At 39.9% G+C, this 10,969-nt stretch overlaps 2 long non-coding RNA genes across 2 annotated transcripts; both read right to left on the bottom strand.

Moving 5' to 3' along the window:
• Window positions 1-3,446: 3,446 nt before the first annotated feature.
• On the bottom strand, window positions 3,447-5,990 carry LOC123729686 (uncharacterized). Its single transcript, XR_006761367.1, has 3 exons — window positions 5,856-5,990; window positions 5,585-5,682; window positions 3,447-5,344 (listed from the first exon to the last, which is right to left on the bottom strand). It is a non-coding gene; the product is annotated as an uncharacterized lncRNA (long non-coding RNA).
• A 2,288-nt stretch (window positions 5,991-8,278) lies between these two features.
• On the bottom strand, window positions 8,279-10,639 carry LOC106583434 (uncharacterized). The gene is made up of 2 exons (XR_001323517.2): window positions 10,213-10,639; window positions 8,279-9,679 (listed from the first exon to the last, which is right to left on the bottom strand). It is a non-coding gene; the product is annotated as an uncharacterized lncRNA (long non-coding RNA).
• Window positions 10,640-10,969: the final 330 nt, after the last annotated feature.

Here is a 10,969-nt window from a genome sequence, read left to right as displayed (position 1 = left end):
TTTACATAAGATAAAGAACATGAACGTGATGATCTTAGCCAATTGGAATGACATTGTCACGTCCTGACCATAGTGAGTGTTATTTTCTATGGTAGATTAGGTCAGGGCGTGACAAGGGGTGTTTGTCTGGTTTTTGTATGCCTATGTTTTGGTTCTAGGTTTGTATTTCTATGTTGGTGTTATTTGGCATGACCTCCAATTAGAGGCGGCAGGTTGTCGTTGTCTCTAATTGGAGGTCCTATTTAAGTTTAGGTTTGTCCCACAGGTGTTTGTGGGTGATTGTTCTTCGTGAGGTTTATGTTCCTCCAGCGTCACAGTTTGTTGTTTTTGTATTTACTTAAAGTGTTAATTGTTGAATTCAGTTTCACTGATTTAAATAAAACCATGTGGAACTATGAAAACGCTGCTCTTTCAAACAGCCATGACAGACATGCAGTAATCAGTACACTCTGGGTTCCGTATCTAACTTACAACTAACCCCATTCACTTTGTATCAAAGAAATGCAAGGGTGCATATTCTGAAATTGCATTTTTGGCCCCCCCCAGTTTTATCATTGCACTGTGATACCAAAAGCATTGGTGCGCTTTAGGACCATGCGGTAGGGTAGGGTATCAGGCGGCTGGATTTAGGACCACGCGGAATAGAGAGTGCAAATAGAGGCAGCTGTTCTCTGTGTGTGGTGTGCTTTTTCTCCGAGTTGTAAAAGCAAGAAGAGAAGAAACTGGCTACTCTTTATTTGACTGATGTAGCTGGCAAGGTAACTGCTGTTTGACTTAACATAATTTTTATTTATTTATTCCCAGTGCTAAGTTAGTAGTGCAACTGACATGTAACGTTAGCTAATGCATTACATGTTTCATCCCCTCTCGACTGAAGTTCTGTCTGAAGGGAATGAACCAGCTAGCTAGTAGCTACCACAGCCAGTTCAGCTCTAACCTCTAGCTATCTGTCAGGTAGCAGTATCTAACAGCTGTTGTGTGTATGGAAATGTTTTGCAGCCTTTGTTTTGTCCGGTTTCAACAGAAGTAAATTAACTTCGCTAGTTTTCACCAGTTGATGTACCATTAGAGCTAGCCAACAGTTGGCTACCGTTAGCTAGCTAGCTCACTAACTTTAGCTATTATTTTTGCCTCAACCACACCACAGTAGACCTGAATCAAACAATGAAACCAGTGGACAAATTATTGAAGACCGATATTCTGAAGTCTGTTTGACAGCGTAATGTGAGTTTTTGTTAGTCAGTATAGCAATGTAACGTTATTGATCTGTCAGTTCCCTTGCTAATTCTCTACTTTTCACACTGACACAGTATAAACAGCTCTACAGGCTTCACTGTCATGGTGCACAGTCAGTATACAACACTACGCTCATGTCTTAGCAGGATCAGATGGTGACAGGTAAAACCAGTCTTTGGAGCTCAGGTGAATTTTGCAGTATATTGTAACAACCTGTGAATGGATACAAAGTTCCATCTTGAGTTGATGGGTTGGCTACAGTCTGGGATCTGGGAATAACGATCAATTCAATTAGTGAACCATTGATTCTATTCTTCAATAAAATAATGTAAATTACACCAAGGTAATTCTTTGTCATGCCTCATCTGAGCAGGATCAGATGGTGACAGGGGTCTCAGCAGGGTCAGGCAACCAGGGAATATCAGTCTGTGACGGCGCTAAGGTGAACTTTTTGTACACTGTACAAGCCAGAAGCTTCCAATATTGAAATTATATTAAGGCAGTCTGACAAACCTCTAAAGTTGATTTTCAAACTGTATCAAGTGTTGAGAGGCTTTTCCCCGATGACACAAAACATGTCAAACAAAAATGTGAGGAAGACCTGGGACACTATTGATGATGATGAATGGATACAGACATGTTTGAACGCCCAGTCATGTTCATATAAATTAAATTACTGCATTTTAAGACCATCCATAGAACATACTATATGCCAGTGAAACTGAATATCTTAATTCCTCTGCTGTAGTTGTAAAACACAAAAGGGCAAATGTTATGCTCTTGTAAAGTCTGGCTGAATTCTGGCATATAGTATTTTCTTTTATCTCAGCATGTCTACAGATTCTCCCTTTTCCCTGTTTTTGTTTGCTTTTAAATGTTGATACTGAAGACTTATCAGAAGAAACCATGTAACCTAACATTTATAGCTGCTAGGAAATGCATTGCAATTAATTTGAAGGTCGGTTATTCTCCCACAATGTCACAATGGATGCCAGAAATGTCAAGTTATGTATCACTAAATTTGATATATTACAAGATTAAAGGTATACTGTTTAACTTTCAAGAGGTCTGGATGCCTTATATGGAATAATGTATGACAAAAGGAGTCTGTATTGAAAACATGCCCACATCAGGGAGATACCAATTTAGGCAATCCCTAGCTGCTGGGCTGCTCAGTCCTGGCCCTGGGGGTCTGCCGTAGTGTTGGTTGTCACTCTGGCCTTGGCCTAACACACCTGAAACCAATAATAAATGTTTCACTAAGATCCTAAAGCTGAGTGCGGTGTGTTGGGTTGGGGAAATGCAGGGCGGTGGACCCCTAGTAGCAGTAAGGGGCGATCCAGCTGTATTGTGTGCAAGTTAAAAGAGCTCTACAGTACTATTAGGTCTATGATATGAATTACAGTGCCCTCCATAATTATTGGAACAGTAAATCAAACAATTACTATGAAGTGCAGACTGTCAGCAAAAGTATTGGCACAAATTCACTTGTACGTGTATTTAAGTAGTAAAAAGTGAAGTATTTGATTCCACATTCATAGCACGCAATGACTACATCAAGCTTGTGAATCTACACATTTGTTGTTTGTTTAGGTTGTGTTTCAGATTATTTGTGCTCAATAGAAATTAATGGTAAATAACGTATTGTGTCATTTTGTAGTCCATTTTTCTGTAAAAAGTTATAGACACACATATCATACCCACCCCCCCAAATAAATGCTAATGTCCCCTGTTATTACTATGGTGAGAGTTTAGTATGTCTTGGGGGTTTGATATTTGTACGTCTAACTTTCTCACTCATCATTATTCACGATTCATTCAGGATTATCCATAATCATGGTAGCATCCACATTCACGTAGAAGGGTTTATTTACAATAAGTGACCCCAAAATGACCCCAAAAGGGTCATATTAGAAATGAGCTTAAGATGTCTAAAACATATATGAGGGAGGACCCCCAGAACCCCACCAGGTTATGTCCCTCTGACTTCTAAAACCACAGTTGCGCTCATGAAGAAATGTACAATCTACTTACAATGCTACATATGAACTGCACAGTGATCTTTCAGAGGGGAAATAAAGTATACATCACCTTTGGATGAAGGTTGGGATGCAGGAGAAGCTATCCATTTGGGTCCATGGTGTATATGTACCCATTGGCTCCAAGCAGCAAAGGACAGAGCAGATTGTGTGTGTGTTTAAGTAAGAGTGTGAAGTGCGATATACTGCAGTATACTAACATTGTATGTTGGCGTCAGCTTCTTGATTTCCTCCAGATGTACGTCCACCCCCATGACACTTAATATCAGCTGATTCTTTGGCGAAAAAAACCCGCAAACACAACATCAAGAAAGGGTGTTTTAGTAAACAAAGCTGTGCATCGGTCAACATGGGCCAATTTAAATGGCTGTACCTGTGAGTTTCCATCCACAGTGAGATTTAAAACAGGAATTGTTCCAGTAAAAACCAGTCCCAGACCCTAAGAATAACAAAATGTTAAGTATTTTCACTAATCTTCCCTAATTTCCCTAGTCCTCCCGGACACTACCAACAGAACACATCATAGTCCAGGACTAGGCTTACTCTTTGTCCGCTTAATCCGTGTCCTGTAATCAGGACTAAGCTCTGAAACCGCCCCAAAATCTCCAGAGAACTCAAATGTATGTCTCTGTCAGTAGAAAGTGCATAAGGCCAATGTAGCCTGTAAGAAAGTGCATAAGACCAATGTAGCCTGTAAGAAAGTGCATAAGGCCAATATATAAGAAAGTGTATAAGGCTAGTGTCCTGAGCCAGGTGATCTCTCACCAAGGCATCCTGATAGACGTTGGTCCACTGAACCTGCTTGGCACGGCTGCTTGCCAGGACCATGGGGCAACCCAGCACGTCCATGTACTCCTGGTAACAATACACAGGAATAGCAAACAGTCAGGCATCAGCTGTGGAGCAATACTGATGTTACTCATACTGTAGTCCCTTTGCAGTGCACTACTTTTGACCAGGACACATAGGGCTCTGGTTAAAAGTAGAGCATTATGTAGAGAATAGGATGCCGTTTGTTACACAGGAAACAGAAATCTAGTTCACTTGACTATGTACTGTTGCTGACTGAAACATGCTCAGTAAAGTTGGCCTATCTTGATAACTTTGTCTGCCATGAAGCTGTAAAGTGAAAACACTTCACAGTAACAACCTCAAGGTAATTCGAATATATATGCGCTGCATTAGAGTCAGTCTCCACTAATTAACAACAACATTTCCGGGAAGTAGGAAGCATTGCTAGGAGGAAAACTGACAGACCCATGATGAGCTGTGTGAGAGTCACTAGACAAACACACCTGGGTGTTAATCCTTATGGCACAGATAGAGATAGAGAGAGAGAGGTCTGCTTGTGTTTTGGCCAGTTGTACTGCTTAGAGATGTCCTGAGCTCAATCCTCTCCTCCATCCGTGAACAGCATGATTATTTTATTGCAGTGAGCTTGGAGGACATTTGTCTTCTGAGAAAGACAGAAAGTGAAAGATAAAGAGAGTGTGACATGAATACATAACACAGCCAGTGAATCATTAATACAGAAAGTTAATATGTGATATATAAAGCAGGCAAGAGGGGAAGACTATCCAAAGCCACTTACATCAGTGAGTGCATTTTTTTTAATTTTCGTATGGGTGGCCCCAGGGGGAATCAAACATGTGACTCAGGCGCCATGCTCTTACCAACTAAGCCAAACAGGATCACCCGTTCCATATATAACACTGTCTACTCCTAGAGAGCCACTGTTATATGTTATACTGGTCTGTTATCTATAATTAAATGTAATTTATAGTAGTAACAAAGAATTGGGCATCACTAGTCCATAGTGCGGTCATTCAGAGTGTTGAGCTTTGAGTCATTTACGTTTAGTAGCTGATTGTTGGCAAAGTGGAAACCAGACTTGTAGTCTGTGGTGCCTTTATATTGCATGATCTGCACAGTCTCTTTGAAGATCTTCTTGTTGCGAACGTTGGCCTGGACCAGATGTTTGAAGCAAGGGACCACTGCCTCTGCCTTCTCATTAAACTGAAACAGGGCAGGAGAGAGAAGGACGGAGCAGAAGAGGGTTTGAAGAAAGACTATGAGAGAGCAGGTTAGAGAGATAAAGACAGTGAGTTAGAGAGGGAGGAAGGGAGGGGTTAATTATTAACAAATGTATAACCGTCATATGATAGTGTTTTGTTCTGTTGCTTAATAAGGTCGTACAAACATGTTTTATGTTGATATCACGTATCAAAAATAATACATTAAAAAAAGTATAACCAATGAAATATCAATCCCAGGTTTAACGAAAGTACCACATTATCAGACATACTCACCCTGGCCACGTTGACATAGTCGTCATCAGACAGTATCCAGCATCTCCGTCACTGATGCCTTGATCAGCTTCAGAGTCAGTCCGCTCACACAGCCTCTCCTGAGGTGGGAAAGGGGAAAGGTATCATGGCACACATTCAAAAAAATATATAATAATAGCACACACATGCACTTGTGCATGTACGTATACAGCAACAGCAAGGCAGACCCAAGCCAACATGATTCAGCCCACACGAACACACTGTGTCACACTGAACACAGCACAACACTAACCTGTAGGAAGTACACAATGTTTTATGAGGCCTACATCAAATTATCCCCCGTACAAACTAGAGGTCGACTGATTAATCGGCATGGCCGATTAATTAGGGCCGATATCAAGTTTTCTTAACAATCGGTAATCTGCATTTTTGGACGCCGATTATGGCTGTTTACATTGCACTCCACGAGGACCACCTGTTACGCGAGTGCAGCAAGGAGCCAAGGTAAGTTGCTAGCTAGCATCAAACTTATCTTATAAAAAACAATCAATCTTAAAATAATCACTAGTTAACTACACATGGTTGATGATTATACTAGTTTAACTAGCTTGTCCTGCGTTGCATATAATCAATGTGGTGCCTGTTAATTTATCATCGAATCACAGCCTACTTCGCCAAACGGGTGATGATTTAACATGCGCATTCGCGAAAAAAGCACCGTCGTTGCACCAATGTACCTAACCATAAACATCAATGCCTTTCTTAAAATCAATACACAAGTATATTATTTTAAACCTGCATATTTAGTTAAAGGAAATTCATGTTAGCAGGCAATATTAACTAGGGAAATTGTGTCACCTCTCTTGCGTTCTGTGCAAGCCGAGTCGGGGTATATGCAGCAGTTTGGGCTGCCTGGCTCGTTGCGAACTCTTCCTAACAAAGACCGTCATTAATTTGCCAGAATTTTACATAATTATGACATAACATTGAAGGTTGTGCAATGTAACAGCAATATTTAGACTTTAGACGATAAAATACGGATCGGTTCTGTATTTCACTGAAAGAATAAACATTTTGTTTTTGAAATGATAGTTTCCGTATTTGACCATATTAATGACCTAAGGCTCGTATTTCTGTGTGTTTATTATATTATAATTAAGTCTATGATTTGATATTTGATAGAACAGTCTGACTGAGCGGTGGTAGGCAGCAGCAGGCTCGTAAGCATTCATTCAAACAGCACTTTCCTGTGCTTGCCAGCAGCTCTTCGCAATGCTTGAAGCACTGCGCTGTTCATGACTTCAAGTCTATCAATACCCGAGATTAGGCTGGCAATACTATAGTGCCTATAAGAACATCCAATAGTCAAGGTATATGAAATACAAATGGTATAGATAGAAATAGTCCTATAACTACAACCTAAAACTTCATAACTGGGAATATTGACGACTCATGTTAGAAGGAACCACCAGCTTTCATATGCTCTCATGTTCTGAGCAAGGAACTTAAACGTTAGCTTTTTTACATGGCACATATTGGACTTTTACTTTCTTCTCCAACACTGTTTTTGCATTATTTAAACCAAATTGAACACGTTTCATTATTTATTTGAGACTAAATTGATTTTATTCATGTATTATATTAAGTTAAAATAAATAGTGTTCATTCAGTATTGTTGTAATTGTCATTATTACAAATATATACAAATCGGACGATTAATCGGTATCGGCTGTTTTTGGTCCTCCAATAATCGGTATCGGCGTTGAAAAATCATAATCGTGAGCTTCACAGCTATGGAATGATGCTAGGAAGCTGCGTCTAACAGCCAGGACAGCGAAACGAGTCCCCAAACGAAACACAACAGATCCCCCAAAAAATATAAATTTGTGTTTGTACCCCACCTTCACTGGCAATACAGCAACAAAGCATGGCAAAGCAAATGAGGTCAATGTCATCACACTCCTGGAGAGCAGAGGGCATGTTGTGGAGAACAGAGGCCTGGTGGTGCACCCTGACCATCCTTGGTTGGGAGCCAGCCCAGATGGGATCCTTGATGCAACACAGCTCCTTGAGATCAAGTGCCCCTTCAAGAGTTCCACGTCTCTAACATCCTTTTTGAGTCGGCCAAATGGTGACATCAAAAGCTAGGATGATGGACAGTACCTAATTCACCCCAATGGAAAAGATGGATACTACCTTAAGCTGGGTAAAAATGTTAAGAAAATTGATTATTAGCTGTATTATTTCAAGTATTGAACATTGTATTGTAAACTCATACTAATCAGAATTTTGTGGCAATGTGCTTTCTCTTGTTCCTTCTTTCAGACACAAGTGACCATGATGTGCATGGGCCTACAGAGCTGCAAGCTGGTCATCTGGACACCAAGCGAGCACATAGAAGTGGACATTCCATTTGATAAAGACTACACAGATGCACATGTGCAACAGCTGCAGAAGTTCTACTTTTTACACATGCTACCTAGGTTGGCTGATGATTTGGCTGAAAAGAAGATACATCTCTGCCCAAAGTACCTGGAGCTCTTTAAGTAAATGGGAGTGAGCAGTAGATTGAATATGCTGGGCATAGACAATTCAATTAGTTTGAGCATGCACTTACTTCATGAAGTACTGTTTTAATAAATATATTAAATAATACAAAATATACTAATATTAGATAATCAATTTATTAAGAGATATACCTACACAAACACAGTGTCATGATCTCACCAGTTTATTTTTCATAAGACAAAGTCAATTTTTCACAAGACAGAACCAGTTAAAATAGGCAAGTTGGTACAAGCAGTTGTGTGAGCTGACAAAACAATGATTTAAAACAAATACAGCTAACAGTTGGAATAAAATAATGTTACAAATGCTGACAATGTTTTGCAGTTCATTAATGGGAATAAAGTGATGTACATTTTTGTAATACATAAACAATCAGTGCATGTTAGTCATGTTGATTGTGAAATAGTCTCTATTTGCTAGAAATAAGCTCTCCTCTCAGATTTACAAGAGCTGCATACATTTTAAGTATGTTGGCAATTTTAGGGACCAAACTAATAGGCAGTTGGTGAGAGAATCTTGTACACCTTAAGACGCCTTATTGCGCGTTCCACATGAATACGGACATTAGCAATGCGTCGTGTGCGAGTGACCTGCTCATTTGTCAACTGCCATTTCTTGCGTGTAAATGCTGGTAAGACCAAGCGTACATTCCGTTCCTCTAGCAAGTCCCTAATTGTGAAGCCACGGATCCTCATCACCTCATCTCCAGCACGCAAATGGTGGAGAAACCCTGAGTTCTGTGTTATGAACCTATCGCTACATTTCCCACCATTAGCCTCTGAAATGAACACAACCATTCCTGATGGAGCAGTTGCTACTAGATATTTTACAGTATTACTGGCATAGTAGTGACTGTAGAATTCACTTCTTGAGTCCAGATTTTAGCCTTCTGCAAAACACTTTCTGTGCAGTCAATAACACAAGTTGTGTTTGAAAAATTATCCTGAAAAACCTGTGGCATAGCAGCCTTTATTGTCTCACGAGGCAGCCATGGAATGAGATCCTTGGTGTGCTCAGCAATAACATCTATCCAGAATTTCAATGTTTTACTGACCTGAACGGGTGACCTTTTGAAGTGTCTTGCCTAATCAGCTATTACAAAGTTCTAAGTTTCATTAGTGTCAACAGAATTTGGTCTACAACTGGCATTGCTGATGATGTGGGGGCAAAACCTTGGAAGCAAGACACAACAGTGTTGAATTCTAGTAGTGGAATCCCTGTCTACAGCAGACAGTCTGCATCATCTTTCAATGTAACATCTGTAGTGGAAACCCTGTGTACAGCAGACAGTCTGCATCATCTTTCAATGTAACATCTGTAGTGGAATCCCTGTGTACAGCAGACAGTCTGCATCATCTTTCAATGTAACATCTGCAACAGATAGTGACCTCTCAGCGGCTGGTGCAGTTGTCATGCCACATGTGATGATAGGTCCTTTGGAGTAGGTGTGGCCCTCCATTGCTGGGTCTGACCACTGTGTTTGGGTATCATGGAAGGTCTTTGAAATAGAACCTCGCTCCTCAGAAACCTCCACCACACCAGGCTCATCTGCAGGTGATGATTAGATGAATATGAATATAGATGATTAGTTTATGAGATTATTTGGTAAGGATCTGGAAAAGCAAATACACTAATTAGGGCTACTTTTAAAAACACTTTAAACTCCCTGTGCCTTACTTATATTGTTTATCAGACTATTCACTACTGCAAATAAGCACTCTAAACCCAGTGGGATACATAGACTAGGTTTAATATTTTCAAAACAAATATTCTGTATCTATCAGCCAGAACAGGGAATGAAATTAACACCTGCCAAATACAGGGTAAATGTTGGCTGTGGCAGGTAGGTTATTATTAATATTATTATAAATTAAGAATAATCATGGATTAAAGGTTACACAATATGTACCATATTTCTAATATCAGGTAGCCTACCACTGACTCAGTGTTTAAAATTATAAAGCGTGGTAGAAATGAAAGAGATTCATTTCAGACCCTGACTAGAACCTAACGTAGTCAGATTCTAGTAACACAAACTGAAGACAAACACGCGATATCAAAACTAGTCGACATAACGTTACCTATTCTTGTGACATGTCTGTCAACCCTCCTGCTGAGGCGGCGTCTCATAACCCAGAAAGAGCGTTGAGTATGGGTTATCCTGCGTTGGCGTTTTATCAACAAAGCGAAACGAGGGGGGACTTTTTTAAGTTTTTGAGCCAATTTCTTTTCACTTTGTCGTCATTTGGGAAGCAATGGAAACTGTACCATCTCGTGACAGGAACATTCTGATTTAGTTTTAGGTTTATGGTCGAAGGACTCCAATTTCAACATCTAGCGAGTGAATATCTTATTATTCCTTATCCCAGTTGCCTAGCTTCTAAAAACCAAAATACAGCTGGTTAAATCAGTACCGCTACTTCCGCAGGAAATGCCACCCATAATCGTTTCCCCAGGAAACTTGTGGATAAAAACATGTTTTCACTTTGTCATTATGGGGAATTGTCTGTAGATGGGTAATACATTGATTTAATACATTTTGAATTCAAGCTGTAACACAACAAAATGTGGAATAAGTAATGGAGTATGAATTAAATATTTCTGAAGGCACTGTGGAAGCAAGTTGTGGTACCTTAATTGTCTTCTGAAAAAAATCACATTTACATGAATATTGACCACAAAGATTGCCATTTTCCCAATGACTATAATGGGGGATTCTGCTTCCTGTATACAACAGCCTGCAGTATCCAGGGCCTTCAACTTGAGATCCTCGATGAGATGGGACAGTCATAAAACAGAGTCATGTTGAAAGTGAAACTATGCCCCTCTATTCCTGTA

Source organism: Salmo salar, chromosome ssa22 (genome assembly GCF_905237065.1).
Source record: "Salmo salar chromosome ssa22, Ssal_v3.1, whole genome shotgun sequence".
Lineage (NCBI taxonomy): Eukaryota > Metazoa > Chordata > Actinopteri > Salmoniformes > Salmonidae > Salmo > Salmo salar.
Note: the sequence above shows the minus strand (reverse complement) of the source record. Positions and strands in the feature narration are given on the sequence as shown.